This window comes from Marmota marmota, unplaced genomic scaffold (genome assembly GCF_001458135.2).
Source record: "Marmota marmota marmota unplaced genomic scaffold, marMar, whole genome shotgun sequence".
NCBI lineage: Eukaryota > Metazoa > Chordata > Mammalia > Rodentia > Sciuridae > Marmota > Marmota marmota.
The window spans coordinates 7,910,424-7,927,758 of record NW_025999983.1 but is presented as its reverse complement, the minus strand read 5'-3'; positions in this window follow the sequence as shown (position 1 = coordinate 7,927,758).

Here is a 17,335-nt window from a genome sequence, read left to right as displayed (position 1 = left end):
TGTTCACATTTTCACGCACAGCACGTTGCCTCCCTCCCTTCTTCAGCTGGGAGAACCAAGCCTGCTACATGTCTGTACCAGACACAGTAGGGGACATGTCAGCCAAAGAGGGACAAAGTCTGCTCTGCCCAATCAGCACTCAGGGCTGGCTCTCCAGGGCACGGGAAAGACAGCAAAGGAGGCCAGGAGGCCAGGAGGCCAGGGACCGGGGGACAGGGAGGGCCAGCAGCACAGGCCTGGAGGCAGGGGCAAGGTACCCTGGACAAAAATACTGTGATCTGGTTCCCTGTATCCGTGTAGATAAGGAAAGAATATTGGCTGGTTCTGACCTGGTGCTGGTCTGGTGGCACAAGAGCATCAGCCCCTGGAAAGCCCAAGAAACAGAACTTTTGAGAGGAAGAATGGAGTTGCACAGTTGCCCTAAAAGAGCCACTGGTCAGTACAAATGGAAACTGGGTTCTATCAGAAATGTTCTGAGTGACCGTATTTTAAGTGTTATCATTGAAAAATACCAGAGAAGCGTCTTTGGAAAGAGGTGAGAGAGACACGCACGTCCTACTCACTCTTGCATTAGAGAAGGCCCCTCCTCCTCTCTCCTGGCCACCATGAGGTGGACAGCTTCTTCTGCCATATGCTCCTGCCATGATGTACCACAACCAAAGGTCCAAGTGGTCAGGGCTAGTGACTATGATTGACAGCATGAGCCAAGACAGAACTCTTCCTTTGTTAAGTTGATATTTTTCAGATATTTTGTCACATAAACTAACACAATTATGTTAATGTCAATAAGACAGACCTTATCAATTCAAACGGGTACTACTTCAGAAGTGGCATCCCACGAAGAATAATCATTTCCCAATAACAATACACTAAAACCTAAAGTGAAATGACAGAACCTTGGTGGCCTCTGTGACATGCAGAGAAGACCGCAAGAAAGCCAGAGAGGAAAACTGAAGAGCAAGTGGCTTCCCGCCCCTGGGACGCGTGTGTCTGGGGATTCCGCCTCTGAACATCAAGATGTGGGGGTTTTTTAATATTTATTTTTTAGAAGTAGTTGGACACAGTAACTTTATTTTGTTTTTTATTTATTTCTATGTGGTGCTGAGGATCAAACCCAGGGCCTATAACGTGCTAGACAAGCGCTCTATGGCTGAGCCACAACCCCAGCCCCAAGATGTAGGTTTCATATAAAACAAAAAAAAAAAATTGACAAATATCAAATCTCACATTGACTTTGAAACCTTTGAGTAGGGTATGAAATCCAGAATGCTCCATGAAGCCAAACAGGATATGATTCTAAATAACACCTGAAACTATACCCTGTATTTCTACCAGGTGGATCCTCTGTGTTGGGTAGAAAAATTATTTTTACCCCCATTTTGCAGAATAAGAAATGAAGACGTCTTGCTTGAAATGACTTTAAGTTTTTATCTAAGCTCACACAACTTCCAGACGACACGTGGCCCAACCTGTCCTCCCCATTGTCCCACCTTCCTCATGGAAATGGTGGAGTTGCTCCTGTCTCCTTACCAGCCCTACACTGTACCTTGTGGACTGCTATTAGTAGACGCACACAGACATAACCCCACCCCATAATTTATTAACTGCAAACTATTTAACTATTCTGAATTACAATTGGTCATTTAGAAAACGTGCATGGATTTGTACCTTGTAGGGTTGTTGTGAGATTTCATGAGAAAACCTATACGAAGAACCCTGGGTAGTCCTTGGCACACAGTATTTGCTCAATAAGTCCAATTTTGAAGTAGTAAAACTGCATGAAAATGACATTCTGTGAGTAAACGTCCATACTGCAAAAGCGGTCATTATGATGTGTCAAATGATCGTGTACTAGTTTGCAAAGTAGTTAGTCTTCAGCACCTCTCAGCATTTCCCAGATCTCTGCTCTGTCTGGGGACATGTGTCTGTGTGTTCACAGACTGATGGAGAGGTGGTGTTTGTGGGAGTGGGGTGTACAGTATGGTGCAGGTTTTGAATTAATGTTTCCAATGGGCTTAGCTTTGAAGGGGGGAAATTAAGAGATAAAAGCTGAACCTGGTCAGAGGTTTGTAGATGAATAATAGAAGAAATATGGCCTCCAGGGCACGCGAGGAGGGGGATGTGCCCTGGCTAGAGTGAGCCAGGAGAGCTTCACTGAAGACATGGGATTTCTTCTCACTCTGGAAGGAGGGGCTTCAACAGCAGAGACGAGATCAAGAGTCACAGTCAGGCTGTTCCAGAGAAGAAAAACGGAATCCCCCAAATCAGCTCTGTGCTGGATTTGGCCACCAACAATCCAGAAGTTAAGCAATGAGTGTCCCAATCAGAGAGCTGTCAGCCCTTCACCAGCTCCAAACTCAGCAGGCCGCTGGCAACTTAGGCAAGAAGGAAGGAGGGGGACCCACGGGCCTCAGGGAGAAGGGCACAACCCCTGCAGGCAGAGGCCCAGGCTGGCTGGGGCTCGGGGCCCAGCACCCTGTCTTTTGAATACTGCAGGCACTTGGCCAAACAGGTGTCCTGGGAAGCCCTGAGCAGCTGCCCTCAGCAAGCGGGTGGCCACGGCACAAGGCTGCCCTGGCTCTTATGCCCCAGGGACGTCAGCAGGATTCCCAGGCCGCCTTTCTACCTGGGGCTTCCCTCCGACACCGTAATGGATGCTCAGTGAGCAAACCCGTGGCAGGCCTCCACACCTGCATGGCCCAGTTCCAGCCAGGGGAAGGCTGTGCGGAATTTAAGTGGCATTGATCTTTCAGCCCTGAACGATCTTTATTGTGTCCTTTCAATATTCCAGTAATTAGAAAGTTTATTAAACTTTGAACCCAGGGAAGTGACATCATTCCACTTCTTGATGTGATACGAATACCCTGGTCCCACCAATTTGACACCCTGCTGCCTGCGCACAACTCAGCCGGGAGTGGTGGCTTTAAGGACCTTATTCCTTTAGAAAGTCAAAGAGTTGTAGAATTATTTTGGAAATGAATTCAAGTGTGATGATTAGTTTTACGTGGCAGCTTGGCTGGCTGACAGTGCCTGGCTATTTGGCCACACATTCACGTATTGTGCTTACCATCTACAGTTGCTGAGTGTTGGAAAGAAGATGAACTTTGATAACGTTGGGTGGGCCGCATCCAATCAGTTGCAGGCCTTGAGAGCACTGATGCAGGTTTTTCTAGGATGAAGCAATCCCCCCCAGTAATGTAGAAACCCCGCCTGATATGGCAGCCTGCCAGCCTGCTCCACCAATCCGAGGTTTGCCAACACACATCGCCTCTCCCACCCCCATATATGTCTCCCCTGGGTTCTGGTGCCTCCTAAAAGATCTCCCAGGGCCTGGGATAATGGTGACCTAGAAAAATGAAAGGATTCCACTGTGGGCAAGGGTGGCCCTGCCTCTAGGGACTGGCCTTCACCTGCCCACCTAGAGCCCTTCTGTTCTGGCCGGTGCAAAGTCTGGTTACCTGCTGGTGCACACAGCAAGGAGAGCCAGAGACAACTCCACAGACATTACAAACTTGTGCTCTTTTAGAAAAGGTAATTGATGTGATTTAACTTAAAATTCCACTCCAAGACACGAGTGCCATGTCTATTCTAGGGCTACCATGAGCATTAGGCAGCCGTGGTACTGTTTCTTAGTTTCCAAAATACTAAGCAACACACTCAAAAAGCAGCATGGAAATTGGCCCCTCAGTTAGAAAAGAGCTCCTGCAGCTGATTGCTCCTCTTGACAGGAGCTGGGCTGCTAATCCCTCCCTGGGCTGCTCTCAATTGGAACATAATCTTCCAAATCTCACACAGGCCCACCCCTTTCCCGCCACCTCTTCCTCCAAGCTTCAGGATGATTAATGAAAAGTTTTATCTTCATAGTTCTAACTAATGGCTTGTTACTCATTTCTGTGGTGTTATCCAAAAGAAACTGCTGTTCATTAAGGCCTTTTGATATGCATAATCAGCCATTTCTATTTGAAAGGTCTTCATTCTTGTAATACTTTTGCAGCTACAGCAGCTGTTGGCCATTTCCTAGTTTTTGCAGAGCTTTGCAGCTGTGGAAAAATCTCCACTAAAGATTCTCCAGCTTAGTTTAACGCAGATGTCTGGGCCTGGTGTGGTTAGCATAAAAATTCAATAGCTGCAGTAATTATTTTTTATTATTGTAACATACAGGGAGGAAAAAATCCTGGCTTCCCAATTGGAAAATCCCACAGTGAGTCCATAAAGTTTCCACCTCTGACCTCCTCAGAGGCTGGGCTACGCAGCCCTGTGGAGCCCCAGCCTGACTTCAGGCACTCAGGGGGTCAAGGTCAAGGCCGCAGGCTCTGAGGCTTGGCTGATACAGCGGGCTGCAGAGCTGAGGTCACTGCTGGCCTCTGCATCATGGCTCCCGCCTGGCGCCTGGAGCTGGCAAGAGAGCCGCAGAGGGGTGGCTGGGCTTCTCTCTTTGTTCTTCTGGCCCCAAGGAAAACATCTTCTGATTGAGACACTTGAGAGAGCTCCTTCACTTTGGAAATTTGTGACATCCCAAAGAGATTTATGACGGGTCCTTTCATCGGGAATTTCAGATGTCCCAGATATAGCACTCCGTGGCCTTAGCCCAGGCTCCCACCCACACAGCACCAAGGGGTGAGTTCCCCTGGTCTCTAAGTCATATGTTTCCTTCAGCCAGTTCACGGATTCCCACTGTCACAACTTGGCTGTTAAGCACCTGCCAGTCTCCCTGAGAGGGGTCTGGTGGTGAAGCCAGATTTAAAGTTAGGTAGTCAGTGTAGTTAGGTAAATCGGGTCTAATATCGAGTGAAATCTAAAATGGAGGCCGTGCGAAGAATGACTCAGGGAAAATGCAGGACAACTCATGGAATGTTAATGAAGTCCCGAAAAGGCCCTAGGCCAAAGTCCACCTCAAAGAAATGTTAATGAACAGCCCCCAGCAAAAAGGTGCTGACTCAGAAGTCCTTCCTGACCAGATTACTTCTTTGGCCCACCTGTGTCCCACCCCTGGGGCCTTCCCACCTACATTCCATCACTGAAAGAACTATAAAAAGGGGAGACAACATCCCTTCCACGGATTCCACCTCTTGGGTCCCCTTCTTCCTCCGGGAGAAGTCTTTTCTGCTGTCCTTTAATAAACTTCTAATTTCTACTCTGACCTTGCCTCGGCGGGCTTCTTTGGTGTTATTCTTCAACATTGGGGAAGCAAGGACTTGTCACCGGTCAACAGCGGTAACAGTGGCTGCAAACCTGCCACAAGCTGGGTTTGGATTTCCCAGGGGTTGTCCTGCCTCCGAGCTCAGCCTCAGCAACACTGCCACGGCTGGAGCAGAGTGGGAAGAGGAATTTTTGAAGTTTCTTGTCCCGTTTTCTAAAATCCTCTTTAAAAAAAGCAAAATTTTGTTTATCACCTACCATATTTTTAAATTTTCCCCTCTAGCAGGCAAGATTTGAATGTGACATGATGGCGGAGGGAGTGGGCCGCAGAAAATGGTGTGTGCTTCCTGAAGACACCTGGCGACTCACGAGGAGCTTCTCTGGAAGAAGCTCAAGAGACGTCACAACAACCTACCTTCACAGGCTGTGTCTCCAACCCACAGAAAGACGGGGGTGCGCCAAGAGGACTCCTGGCTTGACTTGAGGAGGTGACACAGCACCTTCAGGAAGAGATGACTAAGAGCACTTAGGATCCATCCAGCTTCCATGGAGATCTCACCGAGGACTAGCCACACTGCTGCTTTTTCACAGAAACACGGGACTTGGACAGTGCCTTGGGTTCTAATTTTATTTCCAAACGCCACTGGGAAGAAGGGGCCTGGTTCTCCAGGCCTGGACAGTGGTGAGTTGCACCCTGCCTGTCCCTGTCCTCCACTGCCCCCAATCTGGGGTGAGGACTGATGGGGGTCCCTGAGTGCTCTGAGCTAGGTCCTGTGGGATCCACATGCACTATACTCCTCATGCCCGTGGAGTTTGGGGAAGGGCCGGAAGTAGGAGAACAGCCGTCCACTCTCCTAGTCACCAGGCAGGTCCCCCTCACACCATTTTGTGAGGGGACGTCTGTGTTTTGACCCAGGAGAATGACTGACAGAAGTCCTTTCAGCTGCAGAGAAATGGCTTTAACTGGGGAGGGGAGAAGTGGCTTTTTCTTTCTAGCCCCACCATTCACTCCCATCCTCTTGTTCCTTATAATGTGGTGACCTCAAACTCAGGGGCATCTCTGCTGACCTCTTCCAGCAGTCACTCAGAGGTGGGAAGGGGGGATCATTTTTCATCCCTCACCTGTGATCCACTAGCATCTAACATGTCGAAACCACCATGCTTTGGCTTTATTTGATTAGTCATGTGCTGTCTTCCAGAGAACTTACGGAGGAGACATGCTTTGTCATCAGAACCTCTGCCTCTACTGACACTTGGGGTCCTCAGGAGCTGGGCTTGGGACCCTACACACATAACCTCATTGAAGCACCACATGAATTCCGAGAGGTCCTTACAATGATAAGCAACATTCTGCAGAAGAGGAAACTGTTCCCCAAGAGACCAAGTTAATTTGTCTCCGCCAGAATTAGGGCTGTAATCTGGTGCTTCTGACTCCAAAGTCTGAACCTGAAACACCACCTCACGTGGGCTGCGATGATGGGTCAGAATGGAGAGACTTCACTTATACCCAGGTATTCGGCTACACTCTCCACACTCTCCCTTCTCAACCTGGGCCTCTGGCTAACCCTAGCAACTCTCCATGGCCCAGGCAGAGATCTGCCTTTCCCTCTTTACCAAACACCCTTCAGAATCAGGTGCTCTATATCCTGCCGGGACCAAAAGTCTAAGTATTTTAATAGGAAAAAATAAATAGGACACTAAATTACCTGAAATGAATTAACTGTAGAGAGGTCGCGTTTCCTTTCACTAATGCTAACAATGTAGACTGTCTTCAGTGTGCTTGGAAGCATAAGCATCTTTTTATGGGGTCTTTATAGATGTGTGTGTGTGTGTGTGTGTGTGATTTAAACATGAACTCTTTTAAAACTGCATTGCATTCATTAGGTTTCAGCTTGAAATGTGGCTGGTCCATTAGGTTGTCCTTGTAGAGGCCGGGTTTGACCACTGAAGAGAAAAGAACATTTGATAAAGAGCTTCCCAAATGGCTCATGTTGGTTAGATGGTGGTTTATAGTATTCTGGGATGTCAGTCACACTCTCACCTCACACAGTTCAGGAAACTAAAATAAATAGCTGTCTCTCCTCTAAATCACACTCCTTTAGCACCTGAAATGTGACAGGAACTACATTCTGTATCTGTACTTTAAGCTCTCTCACTATTGAAGTCATCTCTCTCCCTTTTCTCTCCCTCTCCCCCGCCCTTTTAGTCACCTCTCTTTAAGTTACTCATTTTACCATAATCCTAGCTTCTCAAGTTTGGCCAATCCACAGTCTAGTATTAGGACTAAGGGAATCATTCACCTCATCCTAGGAAACTGTCTTGTTGTAGGGACAAACGAGGCAAGGCACCGAAGACAGCAGGAAACAGTTTTATTTGGCTGCAGCCAGGTTCAGGGGGCACAGCTTTTGGTGTAATCAATTAATCTCCTGAACCCCGAGTTCAGGGAGTTTCAGAATTTTATACCCAGATATAAGGGGAGGGGCTCAGTGTTAGAGTCTGTAAACAAGTCAAAATAACACCTGGCATTTTGCCAGGGGAATGTTAGAGTTCCTAAACAAGTCTGGATGGTGCCTGGCAAAATGCCAGAGGGAGTGGTTTGAGAAGTAACAAAAGCAAGCCATTAAGTGTGGAGATTCCTGATTGGTTGACTGCTGTTTCTAGTTTATGCTAATTAGATAAGCTGTGTGGAATGTATAAATACTGCTCCTGTCCTACAATAAACGGCTCCTACTCCTGCTGTATCAACGTACACAAGTTATTCGTCACCCCCCGGTTATTTTGCTGCAGCCAGCCGGACTGCGGCAGCTCAGAAGTTCACAGTCTGCAGAAGTTCACATATAGCAGCTTTTTCTTTCACTGTTTTGGGCAAGTTAACCCTTCAAGGACAACACCTGAGAAGGGGAGAGCTGCTTCTCCCTTGTCTTTCCTCCCCTGCCAGCTGTTACCATGGGCCCATTTGTAACTTACCTTAAAATTGTAGACATCTCTGTGAAACCCCAGCTCAAGACCAGAGGCCTTGTTTGCACATTTCTTCAAAGTACTATACTGGATATGTTTATGAAAAACTAGTAAGGGGGTGTCCAGCACCTGGAGTGCTGGTATCTTCTCCGCTAGTGGTCAAGTAAACAGGGTGACATGAAAATAGGAAGTTTATCTACACTGAACTCTTTTGCAGAGACTCTTGCTGACAGTCGGAAAATCAGCCATGGTGGAGAAAGGGGGTGCCACTTCAGTCTCAGGGTTAAACAAGACCCTTCAACTCATGCTAAATTCTCGAGGAGCTGTTAGCCACACAAGGATCTCCCTGCCTACCACATCCAAGTGCAAAAGCCATAATAGACACACCTGATGGAAATTTGTCAAATCATAATATTTACATATTATCTATAAAATTCAAATTATTCCCAGTTTAAATTAGATTAAAATTAATGGAATCTGATTATGATTATTACTTCTTGATATTTCTTTTATTATGCATTTCAAATATACACACAGAGAGACTTCCACTTTTGACCAGTTGAAGTGTCTGATGCCAGAGTCACCTCTCTACCACAGACAATTGTAAGGCATAAAATATTAGGACAGGCACTGTTTTCAGGCATAGAACCTACTAGGGTTCCTGAGAAAAGGAAAATACATGCGGTGAGTCCTATGTACACATTGGCTCTCTGTTGGGGACAATTTTTAATGTTAGCATAAGGAGGGAAGACTTTAGAAAAAAGAGCAGATGGTCTCAAGTCTCTGGGAAAGTACATGTTGGTGTCTGGGGCTCAAGACAGAGAGCTGCTCTGATATGAGGAAGGCAGAGAGGGAGGTAAGAGTGTGGAGAGGAGAGGTCTGGAGAAGGCTTTTGGGTGGCCTGGCTGAGGACTAGATGTTCTCAGAGGCCCTGAAGAGAGTCTGCTTCTCTCCATGGGGTTGAGAGAGTAACAGATCCTGGAGATGGACACTCTGAAAGACAGTGAATTCCAGCCTGCCCAGAATGGAGAGCTTCAGTTATATCCCAGATATCCAGCTAGAACACCAGAAAGGTGACCCCTTAGGAATAAGACCAATTCCAAAAATTAAGAACTACTTATGCAATATTGTCAACCATGCCCAGCATATTAACACAAGATTTTTAGATATATGAAGCAGAAATTTTTGACCCAAGATCAAGGAAAAATATAGCCAATAGAAATAGTCTATGAGAAGAGCCAGATGTTATAATGTGTACACATTAACTTAAAAATGACTACTATAAGTATGTTCAAAAACAAAGGAAAATTTGCTTTTAATGAGCAAGCAGGTAGGGAATCTCTGCAGAGAAATGAAAACACACAAATTTATATTTGTAATATAAAATAACCAAATAGAAATTTGTATATAAAATAACCAAATAGAAATTTGAGAAATGAGAAAAACAAAATTTACAGTGGAAAAACTATTTGAATAATCAGATTATAGATGGAAGAAAAAATGGTCAGTGAACTCAATGACAGATCCAAAAAATGTTTCCAGTTTGAAGATCAGAGCAGGTTTGGGGGGAGATGAATAGAACCCCAGCAGCCTGAGGGAGATCAAGTGTCCTAATACATCTGTTCATGTCCTAGAAAAAGAGGAGAGTAAGGATGGGGGAGGAGACAAATAATAATAAAGGAATAATGATCAAAATTTCCCCAAATTTGGATTTAAAAAATCAATCTACAGAGCCAAGAAGTTTAGAATTTATGTGATAAAAATAAAACCATGCCAAGGAAGATCATAGTTAAACTTCAGAAAAGCAAAGATAAAAACAAAACAAAATCCTTAAAAGTAGAAAAGAAAAATTACCCATTAGATTCAGAGGAACAATTCTAAAGAAGACTGACTTTGCCTCAGAAACAACTGAACCCAGAAGGTAGTGGTATCTTTAAAGCTCTGAAGTCTGTTGAGTGTTTGTGTGTGTGTGTGTGTTGTGTGTGTATGTGTGTGTGTGTGAGAGAGAGAGACAGAGAGAGAGACAGAGAGAGATAGAGAGACAGAGAGACAGAGAGAGAGAGAGTTTTAGGTAAATGAAATTTGAGATAATTCATTGCCAGCAAGACTTCATTACAATAATTAATAAATGACAGGACATTATACCAGATGAAAACTCAGATTATAAGAAAAATTAAAGAGCACAAGAATACAGGGGCAGATTTAAAAAACAACTTTAAAAAAATACAAGATTTTTTTCCTTTTAAGTTTCATAAAAGAAATAACATAGCAAAACTAATAGCATTGGAAGATGGGGTCTATGACATATATAAAATAAATGACTGATACAGTAGCTCAAAAGGGAAAGATGGAAGGCTGTAATAAATATTTTCATATTTGTGAAATGTGAAGAATAAAGTGGTACAAAATTAGTAGACTGTTATTGCCATGTGCTGCAGTCTGGCTGGGCACAAAATAACCGAGCCGGCCACGAGGCACTTGTAGGTTCAAAACAGGAACTCCTTTATTATCCGAACTCCCACGAAAGTGGCCCTTCCAGCAACACCACCAACCGGAAATCCCTCCTCCGGCACTTCCCCAACCAACTGGAACTCTCCAGGAACTCCAAAGTAGCGTGAGAACTCCAAAGTAGTAGGCGCCCCCCCCCAGGTGGACAGCAGGGGTCTAATATACAATTGAATATACAACTTAACATAACCATCATCATCTCAATGGCTCGCTGGCGCCACCTCTCAACCACTCCGTTCTGGCAAAAATGCCATACATCATTCCGACTGGGCTCTGGCTCTCAGCAGCCATGGTTTGATATGAGGTTTCCTGCAGGATCCCCTGTGTTTCTGCAGGAATGCTCAGGAGTGAGGTGGTTGCCCTGTGGCAGCTGTGCCTGATCAGCTGGTCCTGGTCTGAGTGGACTGTCTGGGTGGTGACCGTGGGCAGGTGGGGTGTGGCTGGAGGAGGTGGCCATTGGGGTGGTGCCCTGGAAGATTTCCCCTTCCTGGGGGCCCCTTCCCTTCTCTCTGTACTCCCTGACCCCACCATACCCAGCTTTCCCCTACTGGGTTCTCCGCCTGTGATGTGCCCCGTCACCGTGGGCCCAGAGGAATGAAGTCGGCCACAAATGGACAGAGACCTCTGAAACTATGATCCCCATATAACCTTTCCCTCCTCTAAGTTGTTCTTGTCAGGTATTTTTGTAACAGGAATGCAGAAGCTAACATAATCATAAATTAAGGATTCATCTTGTAATCTCTAGAACCACCATTTGAAAATGGTTTTTAAAAAGAGAGGTAAAAATCCAATAAGAAAGAAAATGAATTAGTTTACTGACAAAAAACAAGACACTTTATTGACACAAAAGAAGGCAACAAAAAATGGAATGGAGGAATAGACAACAGATCAAATGATAAGAAATACACACAGTAATCACATTAAATATAAGAGGACTAAACCAGGCTCACGAAAAGAGAGATTGTCAGGCTAGATTTTAAGGCAAAATCCAATTCTCTGTGTAAAAGACATTTTTTTTTTTTACATTTTTAAAAATTTGTTATATGTGACAGCAGAATGCATTACAGTTCATATTACACATATAGAGCACAATTTTTCATATCTCTGGTTGTACACAGAGTCACACCATTCATGTCTTCATACCTGTACTTAGGGTAATGATGACTATCACATTCCACTGCCTTTCCTACCCCCATGTGCCCTGTCTTCCCCTCCCTCCCCTTTGCCCTATCTAGAGTTCATCTAATCCTCCCATGCTCCCCCCCAATCCCCATTATGAATCAGCATCCTGATATCAGAGAAAACATTCAGCATTTGGTTTTTTGGGATTGGCTTGCTTCACTTAGCATTATATTCTCCAACTCCATCCATTTACCTGCAAATGCCATGATTTTATTCTCTTTTATTGCTGAATAATATTCCATTGTGTGTATATATATCACATGTTCTTTATCCATTCATCTACTGAGGGGCATCTAGGTTGTTCCACAGTTTAGCTATTGTGAATTGTGCTGCTATAAACATCGATGTGGCTGTGTCCCTGTAGTATGCTGTTTTTAAGTCCTTTGGGCATAGACTGAGGAATGGGATAATTGGGTCAGAAGGTGGTTCCATTCCCAGATTTCCAAGGAATCTCCACACTGCTTTCCATATTGACTGAAGCAATTTGCAGTCCCACCAGCAATGTATGAGTGTGCCTTTTCCCCACATCCTCGCCAACACTTATTTTGTTTGTATTCTTATTAGCTGCCATTCTGACTGGAGTGATATGAAATCTTACAGTAGTTTTGATTTGCATTTCTCTAATTACTAGAGATGCTGAACATTTTTCAATATAGTTTTTGATTGATTGTATATCTTCTTCTGAGAAGTGTCTGTTTAGGTCCTTGGCCCATTTATTGATTGGGCAATTTGTTGTTTTTTTTTTTTTTTTTTTGGTTTTGTTTTTTGGTGTTAAGGTTTTTGAGTTCTTTATATATCCTAAAGATTAGTGCTCTATCTGATGTGCATGTGGTAAAAATTTGTTCCCGAATTGTAGGCTCTCTATTCACCTCACTGATTGTTTCTTTTGCTGAGAAGAAGCTTTTTAGTTTGAATCCATCCCACTTATTGATTCTTGATATTAATTCTTGCGCTATAGTAGTCTAATTAAGGAAGTTGGGGCCTAATCCAACATGAAGGAGATTTGAGCCTACTTTTTCTTCTAATAGACACAGTGTCTCTGGTTTAATTACTAGGTCCTTGACCCACTTTGATTTGAGTTTTGTGCATGGTGAGATATAGGGATTTAATTTCACTTTGTTGCATATGGATTTCCAGTTTTCCTGGCACCAAGAGGAAGAGGCTATCTTTTCTCCAGTGTATGTTTTGGTGCCCTTGTCTAATATAAGATAAATGTAATTATGTGGTTTAGACTCTGTGTCTTCTATTCTGAACCACTAGTCTACCAGTCTATTTTGGTGCCAATACCATGCTGTTTTCGTAACTATTGCTCTGTAGTAAAGTTTTAGGTCTGGTATGTAAAAGACGTATTTTAATTAAAAAGTTACAAATAGGTGGAAGAAAAAATGGATGTGAAATTAGGTCAAGGGAATGGTAAGCACATAAAAGCTACCTGTATTGAGGTTAAGTAAAATTGACTTTAAAACGAGGAGTGTTAGGGCTGGGGCTATAGCTCAATTGGTGGAGTGCTTGCCTAGCATATGTGGGGCATGGGTTCAATCCTTAGCACCACATAAAAATAAAATAATGGTTAAAGGTATTGTGTCCATCTACTATAAAAAAATATTTAAAAAAAACAAAAACAGAAACAAAGAGTATTAGCCTGGCATGATGCTCACACCTTAATCCCAGTGGCTCAGGAGGCTGAGGCAGGAGGGTCATGAATTCAGAGCCAGCCTCAGCAAAAGTTAGGTGCTAAGTAACTCAATGAGACCCTGTAAATAAAATAGGGCTGGGGATGTGCCTCAGTGGTCAAGTGCCCCTGAGTTCAATCTCTAGTACCGGCCCCCACCAAAAAAAAGAAAAAAAAAAAGGAGTATTCATAATAATAAGAATGGATATTTCATAACAGTAAAAGAGTCAATTCCAAAGAAAGACATGCAAAATATACATAAGCCATTTGTATATAACCATGTGCTTCTTATTCTTGACTTATTTTGATTGTTTGTTTGTTTTGGGGGGTGCTTTTTACTGAGCTACACTCCCCAGTCCTTTTTATTTTAAGACAGGGTCTCACTAAGTTGTAGGGCCTCACTAAGTTGCTAGAACTGTTCTCAAACTTGCGGTCCTCCTACCTCAGCCTCCTGAGTCCCCAGGATTACAGATATATGTCACTGTATCTGGCTCTCTCTTAATTCTTAATTTTTTAATTTGGTATATATCATTTATTCTCATAAACAATTATATTTTTATTAAGCATTGTTTCTAAGTGCTACAGAGTATTTTTCTACAGACATATCATGACTTAGCATACTATATCCTACTTTTACAATAAATTTCTCACATTATTAAATGTAGGATAAATCATTATAATTGTAATGATCAAATAAATCATTATTGTATTTACTAGTAGTGTTCTTTGTTTTTTAACTTTTGTTTAGACAAATGGCTCTTGAATTTATTTAATAAATCTAGTGAGTACCTCCTGTTCTAGTTTACTAATGTCTATTTTTAAATTTGAATTAAATGTACTTTAAACTAAGGCATAAAAGCACCCCGGGTGCCATGCAGGGCTTCAGTCACATGTCCCCGTGTGGTGTGTGAGTCGGGTTCCGCCTCTCCGTCTCCTTCTCTCCACTCTCAGCTCTTCTCCATTCCACGTTGCTTCAACATACTTTGAAGAATCTGGAGAATGCTCCACATTTCTCAGCTCTCTGGCATCCAGGGTCCTCTGTGACCGAGGATTAGGACAGTCAGTCCGTTGTTCTCATGTGAGATTCCGAAGGCAGGAGAGAGGCCAGGTGTCTGCTGTTCATGCTGGTAAGTGCCGTTGACAATTGCTTGGGATTTTTGCTTTTTACACCAGCGTGGGCAGAGGCCTGAGGGTCTGCTGCTTATCTTGCGTGTCATCTGACAAGGAGTAGGCACTCCATTTGCTGGTGCAGATCACAGCAAGATCTGGAGTCAACAGATGCAGCAGACCTGACTATGTGCAGTTCCCTGGTGGCTAGTTCTACCGTGAGCCTTTAGGACACATTCCTGAACACCCAACAGAGCCTATTTCTTCAGCACCCCTAATGATTTTGTAAGCCATTAATGACTTGTAATAAGCTAGTTAACAGACACAGATACAATCGTATGGCCATTGATAACCAATGTAGGTACTAAATAGACTATTTGTAGTAGGTAGTGCCCAGGACACCACCCCTATTTTTTTCCTTAATGAATTTCTGCCATCCTCTAAGAACTACCTCTCTTCTTTGGTGATTACTTCCCTGACTCAGGGTTACTTATATCTTCTTCACCCGTGTTTCTGTCATATTTTACTTGCACCTTCTTCACATCATACCTTGTAATGTGCTTCGTGGTATATCATACTATTCCTTTTCCCTCCACAATCCCTTAAAATCCTTGGGATTAAGACTTCGCCATGTACCCCTGAACCTAATAGAAGATGTAATATACTGAACACCTTGGAAAATGTTTGCAGTGGATGGATGAATAAGTGAAAAACTGAGAACATATTTCTATTTTTAGAATCATGTGTTTGAGCAGGCATGCTCTCTAATCCTTCTAAATTAAGTAATGATAAATTTTATTTTTTTTCTATCTTACTGGTTATTATGGTGGAGGATTATCAGAGAAATAGAAAATATGACTCTTATGCTTTGATATCATAACCTTAACAGCTACATACCTCAAGCATACTGAGCACTTACTATAAGCATTTGTACCAGACTGGGAACTTGACATAACTTTGCTTTATTTGGTCCTATGACACACCTCTAAGGAATCTCTGTTTTCAAGTATGAGAAGCTCAGAGAAGTTAAGTTATATCCATAGCCACATAGTTAGTAAAAGGCCATAGCAAGCAATTAGGACTGACAGATGCCCATACGTTCTACATCTTTATGATAGGATTAGAGGCATCCCACTAGTTCTAGTCAATGAGCCATGGGTGGACGTGGTATGTGGCAACTCTGGTTGGAGGCTGTTAAGAGCTGGTGGGCTCTTCCGTTTCTCTCTTCCCCTGCTGTGGGAAGTCACATGCTCCAGGGGTGCAGGCTACAGTTTGAAAGAGGGTCTGCCAGCTTGCATTCTGCAAGGGAGAGAGAAACTTTCACTGTGTTAGTTCACTCCAGTGTTAGGGCTTTTTTGTCACAGCGGTATTCACTTTCTTATCCAGAAAAATGCAGTGACTAAGCTGGCCTTCTAACCCAGATCTTTACCGCAAAGGCAGCTCTTAACCATTCTTTACTGGTCACAAGACACATAAGCAGCCAGGAGAGGTCAAACAGCAACTCAATCTGGGGAGGGAGGGCCCGATGGGAGGTCTTGACAATCAAACTGTGGAAATACTCACAGATGCTCACCAAGAGTCACCGTGGCAAGGAGGCTCCCACACAGGATTGGGGCTGAGACTGCACCCACTGCGCAGAGGAGACGAAGCTCTGACTTCTGCTGGAACCTGCCATCACTGTCCCTGTGGAGTCCAATCTCCTGATTCCCTCCCTCTCTCTTTGGCCACACAACAGTGATAAACACCAGCTGGATTGACACCACAGTCACCGTCTGGAACAGAAATTTGGTGAATGTTCTGCCCAGCAGCCTTCGTTGTTTATTGAGCTCTGGGACTGTGGGCAGAGGTGGTGCAAGGTCACTGCCGAAGTCTTATCAGATGACACTCCAAAGCAGATGAGCTTCAGAACCTTCCCCACCCCATTTTTGGAAGCTGCTCAGTCAGCCCTGTTGATGTGCTAAGTGGTGGTTGAGCTTGTGAGAAGACATCCCTGCTTCGAAATTTCAGTGTTTAGAAGGAAGGAGAATAAGCTCTCAAAAACAAATCTCTAGCATTTTGTAAAATTGCTGTTCTTTTGAATTTCATCATCATTAATTTATGGAAATAGCATCATAATCTATCAAATAATAATCAAAACATAATTTGAAACACAGACATCTGGCTGCGGGTTTTTACTTTATCACTTCCTAGCTTTTGATGTTGGACAAGTTCCTTAACCTGTCAAAGATTCTAGTTCCTCAACAAATCTGTCGATGGAGCCAGTCTATTTATTTATTCATTCCATCTACATTCATTGAGCACCTACTGCATATTATGAGACTCAGAAAACATTAAAAAACTCAAAGAGAAAAGAGAACAAGCAAATATTCATTAATTTCTAATATGTAGCACCATCCATTCTTGCTAAACGGTCACAAACTCCTGCTCTGGGCTCAGGTAACAATTTCTATGATGACCATGCCCAGGGGCAAGATGGAGCAGCAGCCCTGCTGCTGGGAAAACACTTTAAAATTGGTCAGGTCACCAGCCTAGGGAGGAAGCCATTGCTGGGTATCTAATACCAACTCCCCAGCAGGGCTTTGGGAATCTGAGGATTCCCAAAAGTTGGGCTGTCACAAAGTTGGGCTGCTCCCTCGGTCTGGAGAGCCCACATGGGAAGCATGTGCTCCTGAGCTCACGTCTTGTTCCCCATTTCTTGAGAAGGGGATACTTAATCCTCTAAGCCTCAGTTTTCTCACCCTTCAAATGAGGAACTTTAGCCTTACTATG